Source organism: Sapajus apella, unplaced genomic scaffold, assembly GCF_009761245.1.
Source record: "Sapajus apella isolate SASKATOON/1434 unplaced genomic scaffold, GSC_monkey_1.0 scaffold96, whole genome shotgun sequence".
NCBI classification, from domain to species: domain Eukaryota; kingdom Metazoa; phylum Chordata; class Mammalia; order Primates; family Cebidae; genus Sapajus; species Sapajus apella.
Window position 1 is genome coordinate 1,964,496 of NW_022437036.1, and position 15,802 is coordinate 1,980,297.

Sequence of the window (15,802 nt, forward strand, 5' to 3'; positions counted from 1 at the left end):
GACCCTATAGACCCACCCAATGCTTCCACTTCAGAGAACGCTCCTCCTCCTGACAGTTCAAAGCCCCGAGGCAGAAACTTTCAAGCTCGTTCCCATGGAGAATCACACTGTGGCCAGGCTCAGCCAGGGAGCTACAGTCCCTCGGTTTCCGCAGCCCCGCTGAGCTTAGCAGGGAGGCGGCTGGGGCATGGGGACGGCAATCATAAGCCAAGGGGCCAGGGCAGCCCCAGGGAATGGGTTCCACGGTCCTGATTCTGCCCCACAAGAGGTCACATCCAGCACAACCACAGAGCAAGCAGCCCCAGAGGAACCACGGGAAGTTCTTCCATGCCTAAGCCAAGAGGCAGGCTCGGCCATCCCTGCACTCGCTCAAGCGACACAAACTTCACACCGGCTTCCAGGGCCCAGGCGAGCTCCTGGTGTGGCATCCTGCACTGAAGAGCCCCTGCCATCAGCTCAAGGTCAAGGCTAACACGTGAGCCCAACCACAGTGCAGAGCAGAACTAGGTCAGGCTGCGGCTGGCCAAGGAGCAAACCAAAGCCACCGTCACATCCCCACAGGACTTCTCTTCCCCAAAGCAGTCAGCGACCTGGCAGGGCCTAACCCAGCCACTCAAATGCTCAGAAAGATGCTACCATAACACTGCAAGGTTGCCAGAGCACAAGGAAGGGAAATGAGTGTCACCTACGAGCGTCAGAGTCACAAAGTTTAACATAAGGGACAGAATTAGCTCTCTGTGGGAATTAAAGAACAGAAGGTCTCCCGGATCAAGGCTGGAGGGCGGGAACATGAAATCACAGAGAGCAAGACCAAGCCTGCTCAGTGACGCGAACACACCAAGGGAGGAGCTGGTGTGAGATGCCTGCGCCTCCGTGCAGCACTGAGGGCAAGAGGCAGAGGCAGGGGCCGAGGGGCAGGGCGCAGCTCTCTTCACCCCGCACCTTCTAAGCCCGGGGGCAGGGGCAGGCAGGGCCTCTCGGGCACCTCATCCCTTCCTGCGCGTCCAGTGCTTGCGTGGGCGATGCTTCTCAGTATCTCCGTCTCGCATCTCCACTTTGCAAACTCAGCCCACACATCACCCGGACGCCTAGGGGCCCTCGCCCCACTGACACCCAGCTGGCCACCACGCCACAATCTCATTTCTTTTGCAAAAGTAAACAAGCCTTAACTAAAGACTCCACATCTCACAGCTTTAGAGCTGAGCTGTGGACTCTCCTACAGCACTGGAAATGTCACCTGTCCAGTGTAGTCCCTGCGGCCCACAGGTGGCTGCAAGCACTTTTGAGGTGCGGCGGGTGTGAGGGAGAAGGGAACGCTCGATGCTAATCAGCTGAACTGACTGCACTTCCACAGCTAGCCACGGCAGTAGCGTCCAGCCTGGACACGGCATCCCAGGGCCCCACGCGGCTGAGCCGTCACGGGACCGTGCATTGCCTGCGCCCAGCCCACCAGAGGGTGGAGGAAGATGGAGGAGGCAGCAGTGAGAGCAGGGGCTCTGCCAGCCCCAGCCGCAGGTCCAGGCCTCTGCGAGAAGGCCGGGAATGGCAGCAGTACCCGGGCCACAGCTACCCTGACCAACCCGACATGCTGGGGTGTTGTCAAGGCCGCCGCCAGGCCCGGCGCCATTCCTCCTCTCCCCCTTCCAGGACCTCCTGGGCTCGCTCCGTCTGTGCTCACCGAAACATGCTTTCTGCCAATTGCTGAGGAAAAAATCAAGCCCTAATATTCTTGTCATTGTAAAAGCTTAATGGTTATTTTTGCAGACTTTGTACAAATTTAGAACCAAGTAAACAAGTCATATGCCATTCACAACAACCTTTTTTAAAAAGGGAAATGTGCGTGGCTGTCTGTCCTTGTCGCCACCTGCAGCCTGTCACGAGCGAGGCACGTAAGACCGGGTGCTCAGACCTTTGCCCTGAAATGCACTGTGTTTTTGGTGGCGACGGGATGGAATCGAGAGTGACCTTTACTGAATGCTGCCGCCTTCTCCTGTGGCCAAATGAGGTTAAATCCAGCTGCACACGAAGCTCCAGGACACTGCCCTTCTGAGTGCAAACCGGGAGGCTCTAGGTCTGCACGACGTCACCTCAACAAACCTGTCTGCCTTCTTCAGCTCTCCATGGGTTCCCTTACTGTGGGGCTGTATGTGGCTCACCACAAAATCAGCTACCTAACACCACACAGAATGTAACACCTCTTAGCTGAAGGACAGGTTTCAGGCTGGGCGTGGCGGCTCACATCTGTAATCCCAGCACTATGGGAGGCCATGGCGGGCGGATTACTTGAGGTCAGGAGTTCAAGACCAGCCTGGGCAGCATGGCAAAACCCCGTCTCTACTAAAAATACAAAAAAAATTACAGGTGGCACACGCCTGTAATCCTAGCTACTCAGGAGGCTGGGGCACAAGAATCACTTGAACCCGGGAGGCGGACGTTGCAGTGAGCTGAGATCATGCCACTGCACTCTAGCCTGGGTGACAGAGCGAGACTCCGTTTCAAAAAAAATAAAAAGAACAGGTTTCAGCTCTTCATCCCAAGAGACTAGCGTGGACACACACATGGCCCAACCCTGACTCGGGAAGGTCTTGTGCTGAGCACGCCAGCCAGGCAAGCTTGCCAGGAGCACACGAGGGCTCTGAATCCGCCTGGAATTCATGCAGGAAACAGAGTTTCGAGACTTGAGAAAGGCGGGTGAAGCCACTCTCGCTGTGCGAACAGCAGCACCCCTGCTGTTTACCGTTCTCCATGCCAAGAGGGTGACCTCAGGAGGCAGGCAAAGGGGAGCAAGAAGCAGCTGCAGGGAGTGGCAATTCTTCCCACTGGGCCTCGGGGCCAATGTGGTCCCATGTCCCAGAAGCGGAGCCTCGAGCCCCACTCACCGCAGTCAGCTCCCTCAAGTACCATCGCTGACTATCCGCTTCCTTTGGAATATTAATTGCCAAAAACACATCACACACTTCCAGGAACATCAACTTATACTGCGGTACAATGTATTTGCAGACACACAAGACGAACGCGAGCTCTTCTGTAGGAAACACCAAACGTTTTCATCAACCTCCTCCTCATGCAACGCAGTAAAAAGCTGTTCCGATGCAGCCCACAGGACTGGGTGGGTGCGCGCTGGACAGGGAACATGCCCGCGGCTCTCGGGCACCCTGCTCCCGGAAAGCCACGCCGGAGGACAGGGCGGGCACTCAGAGGGCAGACCCCCCGCCGCCCGGCTGCCCGCTGCCACTGTGTGTCTCTGATGATCAAAACCAACAGCCCTGAGAGGAGCCCAGCTTGCGGCTGCAGCTAGAGACGGAGGAGACACCTCTACCCACCTCTCACACCCCAGCAGGGGCCCCGAGGCGGGGCGGTGGGGGGTAAGGGAGGAGGAGGACGATCAAGACAGCAGACGGGAGTGTACCGAGTGAGAGGCTGCTGCCTGCAGGGCTCCCTGCCGTCCCCAGGGCACCTGCCCAACCAAGGTGTGCCTGGCTCGCTGGAGTGCTCCTCGCCGTCTGGCCACCTCCTTCTCTGTGGCTTCGGCTCCAGCCCCTCCTCACCATCGTGCCCATCTTCACCCTGCGCTGCCCTAACAGGTCCCCCCGTGCTGAGAAACCTGTCACCGTAACATCAGACCTGCCCACGTGGCTCCCAGCTATACTTCCTGAGCACCTAAAGGGTGGGCTTCAAACTAAGCCAGGAAACCCATGAATCTCTAATCCCCTACCCTCTGCAAAAAAAAAAAAGGAAAAATTTTGTGTTCATTTTTTCCCCCAGAACAATGACTCCGATTATTCACATTCATGAAGCTCTCAAAGTGGTCCTTGATCTACAAGTGGGTTCTGACCCCCCACAGTGGCCTCCAGCACTGGACTCCAGGCTGAGGACCCACCCCAGACCCCCGAATTTGTTAAACACGTGGCTCCCTGGGCCCCTCCCGGAAAACCAGGCTCAGTGAAGCTAGGGCTAGGCCTGGAACTCACACTTTTACAAAGTTCCCCAGGCTTTTCTGATGAGAAACCAGGGTGGAAAACTCCGAGACGTTAGCCCAGGAGCCCTCTCCCCTGACAGGTGAACCAGTGCAAAGGCAGAGCTGCGGGGCAGGAGCTGCGGGCAGGTGAGAGGGCTCCCCGGCCGCCTCTGCACTGGGACCCCTCCCTGGACCCCAGCTCAGGCACCTCCAGGTGTTCCAGCATTTCCCACAGGTGAGGCTTACCTGGAAGGTGAGTGAGGCTTACCTCCCTCAACCCCAGCTCAGGCACCTCCCCGGCTCCACCATATCATCAAGAAAGGCCAAGCCAGAACCGGGACACCCGCAGGAGCTCAGCACCGCAGACCCAGCCCATGTCCTCTTTCACAGTAAGGGGGTAGTCCCAGGCCCCATGTGCACCTGACACCTGCTTTCATTATCGGGGTCTCCGAAATGACACCGAATCAGTTACCCTGGTTTTAAAGCAATAATGGAAGCTGCTCTTTGGCCCAGCACAGTGGCACAAGGTGCCAGCTTACGGCGGGCTCTTTCTCACCATCAGCCCTGGATCAGCCTTAGGTTTTTCAGTACAGGGCGTGGGCACTCACCTCCACACCACAGTATTCCCTCCTCTGTTGCTGCCTTCATCTTTTCTAGGACAGAGACTCCACACAACTCCCTACACACTGCAGTTCTCATTGCCTGGTGCTCCCCAAAAACTCCCCGTATCAGGCACTCCCCGTATCACCCCAGAACAGGTGCTCTCTAGGCGCCCTGAAGGCTGTGGTCCCAGTCCCTTTGATAAAGAAATGTGCTCAGCGCCTGCTCAGCCAAGAGTCCCTCGGACTCTTCCCGCTGCTGACATACCTCAGCGTCAGAGACAGAGCGCCCAGGCCCTCAGTACACAGATGAGGAAGCCACCTGACGCCCCAGAGCGAGGGCCGGATGCCCGCCACAAGCCCTGAAGATGCAGGGCGCTCTTCAGGCCCCAAACTATGGAGCCAGCCGCCAGCTCGACAGGACTGATCCCACAGTTCGTTTCTCAAAATAACCAAGTATTCTGCTGAAAAAAGAAGGCAAGCAAAGAGAAACAGACACACACATCAGGCACGAGTCTTAGATCCCGTCCCTTACCTAAGCTCACTCCACCAACCAGCTCAACTCACAGGTCACAGGATTTGTATCAGCAGAAGCTCCAGCCGAAAGAATGCGGATGGTTTGAAATTCTGCCAAATGACCCCAAGTTCTTTTCTGAATCTGGAAGGAAAAGGAAAGAAGTGCCAAAAATTTCACAGAAACATTGCCGTGAACCAGTTAACAGACGTTTATCACAGAGCGCGGCGGGGTAGGCCGGCCTGCTGGTACACTTCCACAGTAGGACCCGAGCCCAAACCAGCAGCCTGAGAGGCCGGGACACCACGCCTGACGCTTACTAGCAAGAACACTCTGAAAAAGCAAAAATGACAGCGGAGATACAAATCAACTAGCATACATAGGAAGGACATTTAAAGTATCAAACCAGAAACCAACATATTAACTCAGGACTCAGGCTTTTTAATAATCAGTTGTGTTCAAATACTGACTTCCTTTCAGTGTAGACAAGGTTATAAATCAACTTGAAAATGTACTACATTTTGGAATTAAACCTCGTACTTGACAATCAGTGCTAAACACTAAAGCAAATGTCAACACCCAAACAGGAAGTATGACGATGATTAGGGGAAAAGCAGCCTACACCCAACCGCACTGCCCACAGAGGCCCCGACACCGCCAGTGATGCCACACACACCGGGCGCCTCAGCACGGAAGCCGAGAAAAGCCTTGCGTGGCAGAGCTGTTCTGTCTGAAACAAGTCACTCAGGAATAAAAAGATCCCGGGACACCTGAGGGTGTGGCTGCCGCACTGCTGGGTGGAGCCAGGTTCAGCAGGTGGCGGACCCAAGGGTGTCCCAGGCACCCACAGCATAACAGACACTTGATGTCATCTTTTCAAACAGATTCCACGCAATAATCTATCCTACAGGCAAAGACACTGAGGGCAGGAGCCAGTGGGAACTCGCCCAGGACCCAAGAGCCCTGGGCCGGGGCACTACCTTCCCAAAGATGCTGTGACTCAGGAACGCAAGACGCCAGCTGCGCCTGCGTGGCCAGACAAGACATGGCTTGCACGGGGATACGAAAGAAATCACTTTCAGGAGACAGCAGGTTGCCTGTTTGAAGGCAGCATAAGAGTACCTAAAATCTGTCAACAATTCCCTTATTAAAAAATGTCACTTTTGTCCAGGTGCAGACGCTCACATCTGTAATCCCAGCACTTTGGGAGGCTGAGGCGGGTGGATCATGAGGTCAAGAGATCAAGACCAGCCTGGCCATCATGGTAAAACCCCATCTCTACTAAAAATTAAAAAATTTTAAAAACTTAGCTGGGTGTGGTGGCATGCACCTGTAGTTCCAGCTACCCGGGAGGCTGAGGCAGGAGAATGGCTTCAACCCGAGAGGCAGAGGTTGCAGTGAGCCAAGATCACGTCACTACACTCCAGCCTGGCAACAGAGCGAGACTCCGTCTCAAAAGAAAAGTCACTTTTGTAATTGGCTGAATGTATTAAAACTTTAAAAGTCGAGAAAGTTTTAAGACAAATCCAAGCCCCAGCTGATATAGCATCTTCTGGAGGGCACAGAGGAGACACTGGGGTTAAAGCAAGTGGCACTTTCCACATTCAAACAGCACCGCCCTTTAAAACGCGGAACACAGAGTCTGACCCTCTCGGTGCGCTTGGGAGGGGAAGAAAAATGTCCTACGTGTGTACTCCAAGGCACTGTGTGAAGTCCACTTGGAATTGAACTCTAAAGGAGACCTCATAATTTGGACTGCACACCCGTCAGCACCCATGGCCCCAATTCTCCCCCTTCACACAGAGAACACCCCAGAATCTGCCAGTAACGAAGGAACTGGGTGGCAGGGAGGGCGTTTTGGCTAAATGCTGAGTAGCCAGACGGTGAATTATTTCAGAAGAAACAAAATGGATTTGTAAACGCTCAGGCTCACAAAAAAGAGAAAATCTCTTAGTTCCATATGTAGCAAAAAACAAAATTCTGACACAATAATGCAGCACAATTAGAATATTCTAAACAAAAACGTTAAATGAAAATCTTGATATTAAAAGGCAGTACAGGGTAATGTTTAAGAGTGTGACCCCTGGAGCCTGGGTTCAAATCCACATTTACTGCTGTGTGGTTTAGGGTAAGTTACTTAACCCCTCTGTTCCTTGGCTTCCTCATGAACGAGCTAAGGATAATGTCAGCACCTGTCGACTGTTGTGAAGATCACATGCTTATAACAGTCCTGGAACAATCATTGTAAATATCGTCATCTGCTTAGGTAAGAGCTGTCATTAACAGATGGACACATGAAGAAAACAAGGTGAATTCTACGAGGGAGACTCAGTCACCCACTCACTCTCCACCATGTTCTAAAAGACAACACTGTGGCAGGCGCTGGGCTGGGCAGGGAGAAGTGCCACAGAGGAGATTCCTGTCCTCAACAAGGGGAAGGGAACTGGCACTCCAGGGCACATACTAGGTGTCAGAGACTGCAGTAGAAAACGATTTCAAGGGCCGGGCAGGGTGGCTCACACCTGTAATCCCAGCACTTTGAGAGGCCAAAGCCAGCAGACCCCTTAAGGTCAGGAGTTCAAGACCAGCCTGGCCAACATGGTGAAACCCCCATCTCTACTAAAAATACAAAAATTAGCCAGGTGTGGTGGCACGCACCTGTGATCCCAGTTACTCCTAAGACTGAGGCAGGAGAATCACTTGAATCCAGGAGCTGGAGGTTGTAGTGAGCCAGTATCGCACCACTGCACTCCAGCCTGGGCAACAAAGCGCCTCGAGACTCCGTCTCAAAACATGAAACAAGAAAATGATTTCGTTTGCTTCTCTTATCAGCAAAGTGCTACGTGTCCAGATGAAGGAGCTGAGGCTGACAGCCAGGAAAGGGGCTGTGGGGACCACCAGTTAGGAAGGGCAGCAGGGAGGACTGTGGCTCCCCAGCATGTGGCACCTGAGCCGGTTCGCTCTCCTCTATCCTTGCCACACATCCAGCGGGTGGGAAGGCCACACAGCACACAACCAGGCCCGCAGTAGGCATTCAAGAAACTTCTGTCCAACCAAACCGAACGGGACGCCTTCTTCAGGTGTCCCGGGCAGTCAATTCAAAGCTGCTGGAGCCAGGCCAGGGCCTGTCCTAGAGAATGGTTCAGATAGAAACGCCCCTGGGAGGTGAACCTCACCCCAGGAGAGCCTGCAACACCCTGACACCCACCGCCTCGCCACCGGTACCCCCAATGAAATGGCGAGGCTAAGGTTCTGTGGCGACCTAACAGTCTTGGTCCGGGCTTATAAACTTGGAAAGTCTAAAGACGCATTCTTGAGTACCAACATATGTGGCGAAAGAAGGAACCTCTTAAAATTACATGACCAAAGGCAGGTGTTACGTAGCAAGTTCTCAACCGGGAGTAGTCCGCTAAAATTTATAAATTAAAAATACGAGAGTGCAGGGGAAGGGACGAGCGCCCGCGGACACCCTCCCGGGGAGGACGGGCACACAGGCCCGGGGGACAAGGAGGCCAGGGTCGGGGTGGGGCTGCGTCTCCCCGCTCTTCCTCCCGGCAGAACTCGCCCCCCTCACCTGCAGGATCGTCCTAAGTGCGCACGAAACCCTCCCCTGTTCCCAGGGAGCTGGGGCGGGCGCGAGGCCGCGAGCAGGTGCGCCTGTCCCCAGTTCCTGCTCGGCGGGGCAGCCGGGCCCGGGGGTCTCGAGGGGCCGGGCCGGGGGTCCCAGGGGCCGGGACCGCAGTTGCCGGGCGACCGTAGGGGCAGGCGCAGCGGCCGCGGGACCCGGGCCCAGGCCCCAGGCCCGGCCGGAACTTTCCACCCAAAGTTTCCCCGGGGCGCCGAGCTGCGGCCTACGTCGGGCGCGCCTCCCCGTGGGGGTCGAGGCCGGGGCCGGGGCTGGAGGCGGCCTGCGGGCCCGGGCCCTTCCCGGCCCGCCCTCTCCTCCCCGCCCCAGCCCGCGGCCCAGGCCCCGCAGCTCGCCGGGGTCCCGCGCCTTCGCGTGGCGGCGGCGGAGGCCACTCACCTGGACGCGGGTCCCTCTGTGGCTGGCAGAGCTCGCAGCCGCCCCGCCCCCGCCCCGCAGGCCCGCGACCCACTGACACCGAGGCGGAAGTGCGGCCCGCCGCCTCGCCGACTGACAGTCCGCGCCCGCCACTCGCTGCGCCCGGCGGCGCCGCGTCGGCCGCCGTCCGCCCAATCGGCGCCCGGCCCGAGGCTCTGGCCGGGGGGCGGGACTATGCTAATCCCTTCGCCGAGGAGCCTCTCCCTGTGCCCCTCGGAGCCCCGCCCACACTACGGAGTGACGGTGAGAACAGCCAGTCACAGCAGGAGAGAGGCGGGGTTCTGCAGTCCCTGAGCCAAAAGGGGAGGGAAGGAAGGAGGAAAGGGCGTGGCTGCGGAAAGCCGAGTTTACAAACAGGGAGTCAGGTGGCGCCGGGCGTGGGCTCTTCGCCCGCGGGTGCTCTGCGCCCTGGCGGCGGTGCAGACCTCCAAGGCCCACCCCTCGGCTACCCAAAGCCCTGGGGGCATTTTCCCACAGGTGCTGGGGACCGTGCTATAGCTGGGGCATCGTTGCTCCCACTGTCCTCCCAAATCCTGAATACTGTCTGCCTCCTTTGCATACCATTCACTGCTAACCAAAATCCAGCGCCAATTTACCCACCCAGGTGCATCCCTGACCGTTTCACTACCATACTTAAAACCCTTTGGACTCCCACTGACCTGCAGTGGCTCCACGGTTAAGGCCAGAAGTTCTGGAATCAGACCTGGAGCTGCGTGGCTTTGGACAAATTAACTTCTCTGAGTCTGTGAGCACCCAGAGTTTCATTTGCAAACCACGGTTCCCCTGTCATCATCTCATTTAAGTCGGGTCTGGTTTGAGGTGAGTGGAGTACATGAAACAGGCTGGTTACACAGAGTCGCAGCAGTTGGTTTAAGGGTCAGCCTGTGACCCAGTTCTGACCAAAGCAGCTCAGTCCTGGGACTTTTGCTGTGGGGTCAGAGTTCAGACTAGAGCTGGGGCTGAAGCCAAATGATTCTCCCATCTGCCCACAGACCTCCCCAGAACTGGGTTAGGCGAGAGAGAGATGGAAGTCTGGGGCCACTCTTCCCCATCTCACCACCTGAGGACAGGGCTACAGAGAAGTGAGAATGAAGCCAGCCGGAAGAAAGCAGGAGCAACCCTGGCTGGGTCACGTGGACCCCACAGCGCGTCAGCAGGTGCTGTGCTTGACTTTTCAGTTACATGAACCACATGCTGGCTTCTGCTTCAGCCAGTTTGAGGCAGAGCCAAGAGTCCTGGGCTGCTCGCAGCCTCGAGAGCCCTGGCAATGACCTGTGACTCCGCAGTGCATCCTGCAGCAGAGCCACCCCCTGATGGGCCTCTACACCCCCTCCTCAGGCCTTGTCTCCCCACTTCCAGGCTGCCCTTCGCAGGGCTGCAGGGGCAGTGACAGGCCTTTGCCCTGTCTGTGACCCCGTGGCAGACGCAGGTACTCAATCGGTGTCAGGGTGTGAGTGAGCCAATGAATGTGGCCTCCGTGGCAGGGGTGGGGCCCAGGCGACATCTCTGGGCCCAGCAGGGAAGTTCTCCCCCATCCCAGGGGCTGGACCCACTCACTGGTGGGCCACCGTCAGCCGGTGCAGCTAGAGACGTGCCAGGACTAGGAAGGAGCTGGCTGAGCCTCTCCTGAAGAGAGAACGGGGAGGGGGGTGGGTAGGCCTCAGAAACAAAGGGGTTGCCATGGTTACTCCTGAAGAAAGCGACTCCAGCCACCGAAAGGGAAGGGAAGGCAAGCACCTCCCAAGCCGGGACAAGGACGGTGAGGCCAGTTGCCACGGAGATGACCACGCTCCACAGCTTCCCCTGCCGGCCTGGCCAGGGCCAGCTCAGGGTCCCAGAAACCCACCCCTTCCATGCCCCTCACCCTGAGTCTCTAAGACTCTAACCTCTGTGCCCTTGAGGGGCCCCAACCTGCCCGCCCACCCCTTGACCGGGAGCTCTGCAGTAAGGGCAGCCTCAGAGGCTCAGGCAGAAGGCCCTTCTCATTGCCCAGGGACCACTCCAGGGCCGAGCAGGAAGAACCACCCTGGCCTTGGTGGTGGGAGGTGTGATCTCGGATGGCCCCAGGGCCGGGACAGGGATTCCACCCCTCTTCACAGATGCAGTAACGGAGCTCCGAGGGCAATCTGCCGTCAGCCAGCACTGCGGGATTCTTGCCAGGACTGGACGGGCACTTCCTCCCTGGGGCCGGTTGCCTGGACCAGGTGAGAATCCCTCCTCGGTTGGTGGGTGGTAGGGACGGTGCCTCAAAACCAACTCAGGCACCTGTGTGATGATCTTCACGAGGTCACGAGGCCAGTTCTCCAGGGCTGGACAGTGGGGGTGGAGAGGGCAACGAAGATGGATGAACTGGGGCCGTGATGACGAGGACGACGGTGAGGGCGACAGTGACGAGGATGATGGCGGCTGAGTGCCCTGTGATTTACAGGCCCAGCTGGTTTCATGTTTGCAGCGCCGATCAGGTGGGTACCAGAGGCCATCACTCCGCTCTTCAGATGAGCAGGCCCAGCCCCAGAAAGGTTAAGTGACTCCCCTAGCCCTGCAATGGGAGGGGCCCAGCACAGCTCCAGGCATCGGGGGTCTGGTGGACCAGGCCTGGACCCAGAGCTGGTCCTGGAGGCAGAGCCCCACCCAGGCTCACCGACCGGGATCGCACGTGAACGATGCGCCGTGTTCCCGCGGCTGTGGCTGCTGGACCCCACGCCAGGTCCGCCGGTGGCTGTGTGCGCCACACATGCTCTCCAGAGCTTGAGACCTGCTCATCTTACAGGCGATTTGGGGGTGTCTTCTCCCACTTGCATTGCTCTCAGACCAAATTTCTGCTGCCTGACAGAGTTTCTAGGCCCCTCCCTCTGTCCTCTTTAGCCAAGAAGGGGAGAAGCTATCTCCCTCCCTCACAGTGGGGCAGGTGACCAGTGAGCAGATGTCATGACCCACGTTCCGCCACGGCTGGCGTGCTGGGTCCAGCAGTCCCAGCCACGTCTATGCCATCCTGCTTCCTTTCCTGTCACTGTGAAGGAGGCAGAAGAGAGGTCGTTGCTCCCACCTTTTGGATGGGGAAACTGAGGCTTGGAGAGCAGAAGCAGCTTGCCCAGGGCCTGGCCGCACCGGTCACGCCCACAACCCACCGCCCTTTCCCCCGCTTCACTCTTACCTCTTCCCCCGGTTTCTGGGTCTGGGTTTATCTCTTTATCTGGGTCTGCACCCACAGCTGCCCCATTAGATCAAACAGGGCTTGGCTTCCAGGAACGCCGGGTGCCTTGGCATTGCTGGCCTGGCTGGGAGCTGCTGGCTGGTGAGCCCCGGCTGAGGCTGTCCCCTCTCCCCAGGCCTTCAGAGAGGACATTCTCCCACTCTCTTTTATGGAAAGCCATGGAATCTTCTGTGTGGATGCAGCCTGGGCAGCCAGAGCGGGACCTAGCCCTGGCCCTCACGTGGCTGCAGCTGACCCCTCCCCACTGCAACTCTCCAGTTTCCTCTGCAACGTGACAGCCCTGGCTTCTCTACCGTTGGGAGGAGAGTATTTTTAGTTTTGAACCCACCACGTGAAGCGAGACAAGTTATCAATAGCAGCAGTAAAGGGCTTTTTCTTTCTCTCTCTTTTTTTTCCATGTCTTTGGGACCTGAACAATCTGCACCCATTAAAATCTGCCAAAAGAGAAAAATAGTGTTCCTCTCATAAACTTCTAACCCCGCAGCTCTCACGCTGCGGCAGCGCTGCAGACCCGCTCCTCCTGGGGCGACCCCCTGTCTCCGCAGCCCCCTCCCACTCCCAGCCTCTCAGATGATATCGGCACTGTGACCTGCCCAGGGAGCAGGCTGGTCTGAGCAGAGGGCCGGGGCGGGGCTCAGGCACAGCTCCACAGCAGTCGGAATGAGGAGGCTGCAGACAGGAGAGAGGCCCCAACTTCCCGCTCACGGGGCTGGCCCCAGCCTCCTGAGGGCTTGCTGTGTGCCCAGGGCCGGCCCGAGCTCCTCTGAGCACAGCAGTCTGGGGACGTGTCCCACCCCCTGTGAGGGGAGACAGCGGCCTCTTAGAGGCCTCTCTGACTGTGTAAGTCCTTGCTTCTGCAGGAAGGGGTTCCTCCATTGAGTGGGTTTGAGAAAACTATGTGAACAAAGTCACCAGGCGCCCTCCACAACCTTGGACTTCCCAGAGCCCTTCACTCAGGTGCACGTGGAGACTCCAGGGCCCAGGAAGGGCCTGATGCACACCCTGACATGGGGGATTTGAGCCTTTTTCCTGTGAAGCTTCTTGCAGGACACTGGAGTGGCCTCCTGCCTTGCTGGGAGAAGCATTTGAGCCAACATGGCTGCCTGCCCTTTAGGACTGGTTAGAGCTGTGTTTCTGAGAAAGCTCAGAATAACAGGCTGCAACAAGGTCAAAGCGTACTTTTCTCTCAGGTGACACAAGCCTGGGCTGTCCAGCTGGCAGGGACCATGCATCTTCCAGGATGCGGCTCCTGTTAGTGCTGGCTTCCAGTCTCAGTGTTGCCTCATGGCCCAAAACAGCTGTTGGTACTCCAGCCGTCACAAGCACAACTGACCAGAAAGGAGGAAGGAAAAGAGGGAGAGCAGAAGTGCTGCCCCTGGATGAGTCAGCGCCCTTTGAGGATCTGTCCCTGAAGATACACAAGCACTTCTGCTCACGTCTCACCCGGAACTCCAGCCTGTGCCACTTTTGCTAGGACAGCAGCATTTTGGCTGAGTGCATTGCCAGCCTAAACAACACATGCAGCGGCTGCAGGGAGCAGACTATAGATGGCCCCACAGCCAGGCCTACAGCGTCCCGGGCCCAGAAATGTGGACATCTCTGGAAGTGGCCCGTGAGCGCCCTGCCTCGGAAGAAGCAACAGCCCCAGATGTGAGGCAGAGCGCGCAGCGCACATTCCCTGGCATTCCTGCAGCGTGAGGGCTGCGTCTGGCCCCCCAACCCCAACATGGTGCTGGAACGGCCCACTTCAGTGCAGGCCTGCAGCTTCCCTCCTCCTGGCTGCACCCTGGCTGATGGAAAGTGGGTTCCTGCTCCCTCTCGAAATGCCTGTTAAAAACTCGCTGCACTGCTGGCCCTATCCTGGGCAGCAGGGTACCTCCGTGGCCAGGGCACAGACCCCAGAGGCCGCTAGGCAAAGGGCTTCCCTAGCTTGGGAAAGTGGGGGACCCTGGGGACATCTGTGCCCTTCCTGAGGGCCTGTTTAGGGTGGGCAGGATGTGGGCACATCCCTTTGGGGAACGGGAGGGACAAGTGGGAGCTGGAGGAGAGACAGCTGGGCTGGGTTAGATTTAACTTGCTGCAGGAGCCAAGTGCGTTGGCCGGAGCCACTGGCTGGGTCTCAGTGCCAGGGGATCTGCCAGGCACGGGGGTGGGAGGGGCAAAATTTAAATATGCCTGGGGAGCCAAGATGGGGGCAGAGATGGGGCTCAGGATGAGGAGCCTTGAGGTGCCTGTGGGTGGTGAGGTTGGTTTCTCTTCGGGAATAATCTACAGGGCACGCTGGCCCCTTGGCTGGAGCTGGGGGCAGGGGTTGGGTAAGAGACAGCCAGGCATATGGGGTCCTTCTGGGGACGTGTGTGCTCCCCCAATTGCATCCCTGGGAGAGGAGGTCAGGGAGCGAGTGGAGGAGATGGCTGGGGTCTGTGTGTCAGGGGTCACAGCAGGGTACTGCACACTCAGCCCAGTCCTCACGGGCATGGTAGAGAGGGGTGACCCCAGAGGCCAAGCTGCCCCACCAGGAGCTTCATGTAGGGCTCACAGCACCCAGCCTGGGCGGTCACATGGCACCGAGGGTAACGCACCGCTCTGCCATGGCTGCCATGAGATTCTCCGTCGTCTTGGGGCAAGGAGCTCACATTCTCATTGTGCGGAGGAACTGGTAAATTCTGCAGCCATCCTGGGTGAGGAGGGTGCGGTTCAGGACACCCGGCCCACAGGGCTTCAGCAGTTGCGTGCAGCCGGCTGGGTGACGCCATCCCTGCCCAGCATGGTGACAAACCAGGCGAGCAGGCTGGGCCTGTTCTGGGGAAGAGATGGAGGGGCTGATAAAAGGCCTTGTGCTGGGCTCCTGTGCCTGGTGCCAGCCTGTACAAGCTGAGGGAAGGCAGTCTGCCCAGGAGTCGCATGGCCCAGGGCTGGGAGATCCCTGGGGCCAGGGAGGAGCATGCTGGCTGGTGCTCCCATCCGCTGGCTGACTGCAGGAAATAGGCATTCAGTAACGCCCAGGGCATCTGCCGGAAGCGGGTGCAGGTTGATCTGGGCAGATGTCTGGGGGCTGGGGTGGAACTGGAGCCCATGGGGTCTAGGCCCGGCCTTTTGCTGATGGAGGTCCTAGGTGGGCCACAGAAGCATTCTGAACCTCAGCTTCCTTTGGTGAGGCTCAGAGGAGGCAGAGCAAGGGAAAGCCCTTTGAAGGGTGCGCGGGCATTGCCAGGGCTCTGCCCAGCATCCACCACATCTAGGAACAACCCCAAATCCTCCTCTGGAATCATCCATAGACTGTTACTAGACTAAGCCCACCTCTTGCTCCAGACAGGGGCGCCTGGGACCTGGGCATCACTCATTGCCTAGGGAGAATCAGGCACATGGTACTTGGGTCCTTCATGGACCCAAGGTCTGAGCTGGGATGTCAGCCTGGAGGTGCCATGCCAAGGGTAAGGGCTGCCCGAGAGGA

The 15,802-nt window shown here is 57.9% G+C and overlaps 1 protein-coding gene and 1 pseudogene across 3 annotated transcripts in view; both read right to left on the reverse strand.

Annotated features, from left to right (window-relative positions):
* The window catches only part of OSBPL2 (oxysterol binding protein like 2), a 54,519-nt gene extending 41,731 nt beyond the window's left edge, over window positions 1-12,788 (reverse strand). Inside the window, exons 1-2 of one of the 3 annotated variants that reach the window (XM_032257107.1) lie at window positions 9,096-9,209; window positions 5,093-5,215 (exon numbers count right to left, since the gene is read on the reverse strand). The gene's annotated coding sequence lies outside the window, so the exon portion shown is untranslated. Of the gene's footprint in view, window positions 1-5,092; window positions 5,216-9,095; window positions 9,215-12,288 lie in introns of those variants that run through there. The other 2 variants (XM_032257109.1, XM_032257106.1) reach the window with 2 other exon arrangements.
* Window positions 1,417-14,792, reverse strand: LOC116535729 (annotated as a pseudogene).
* Between the last annotated feature and the right edge of the window lie 1,010 nt (window positions 14,793-15,802).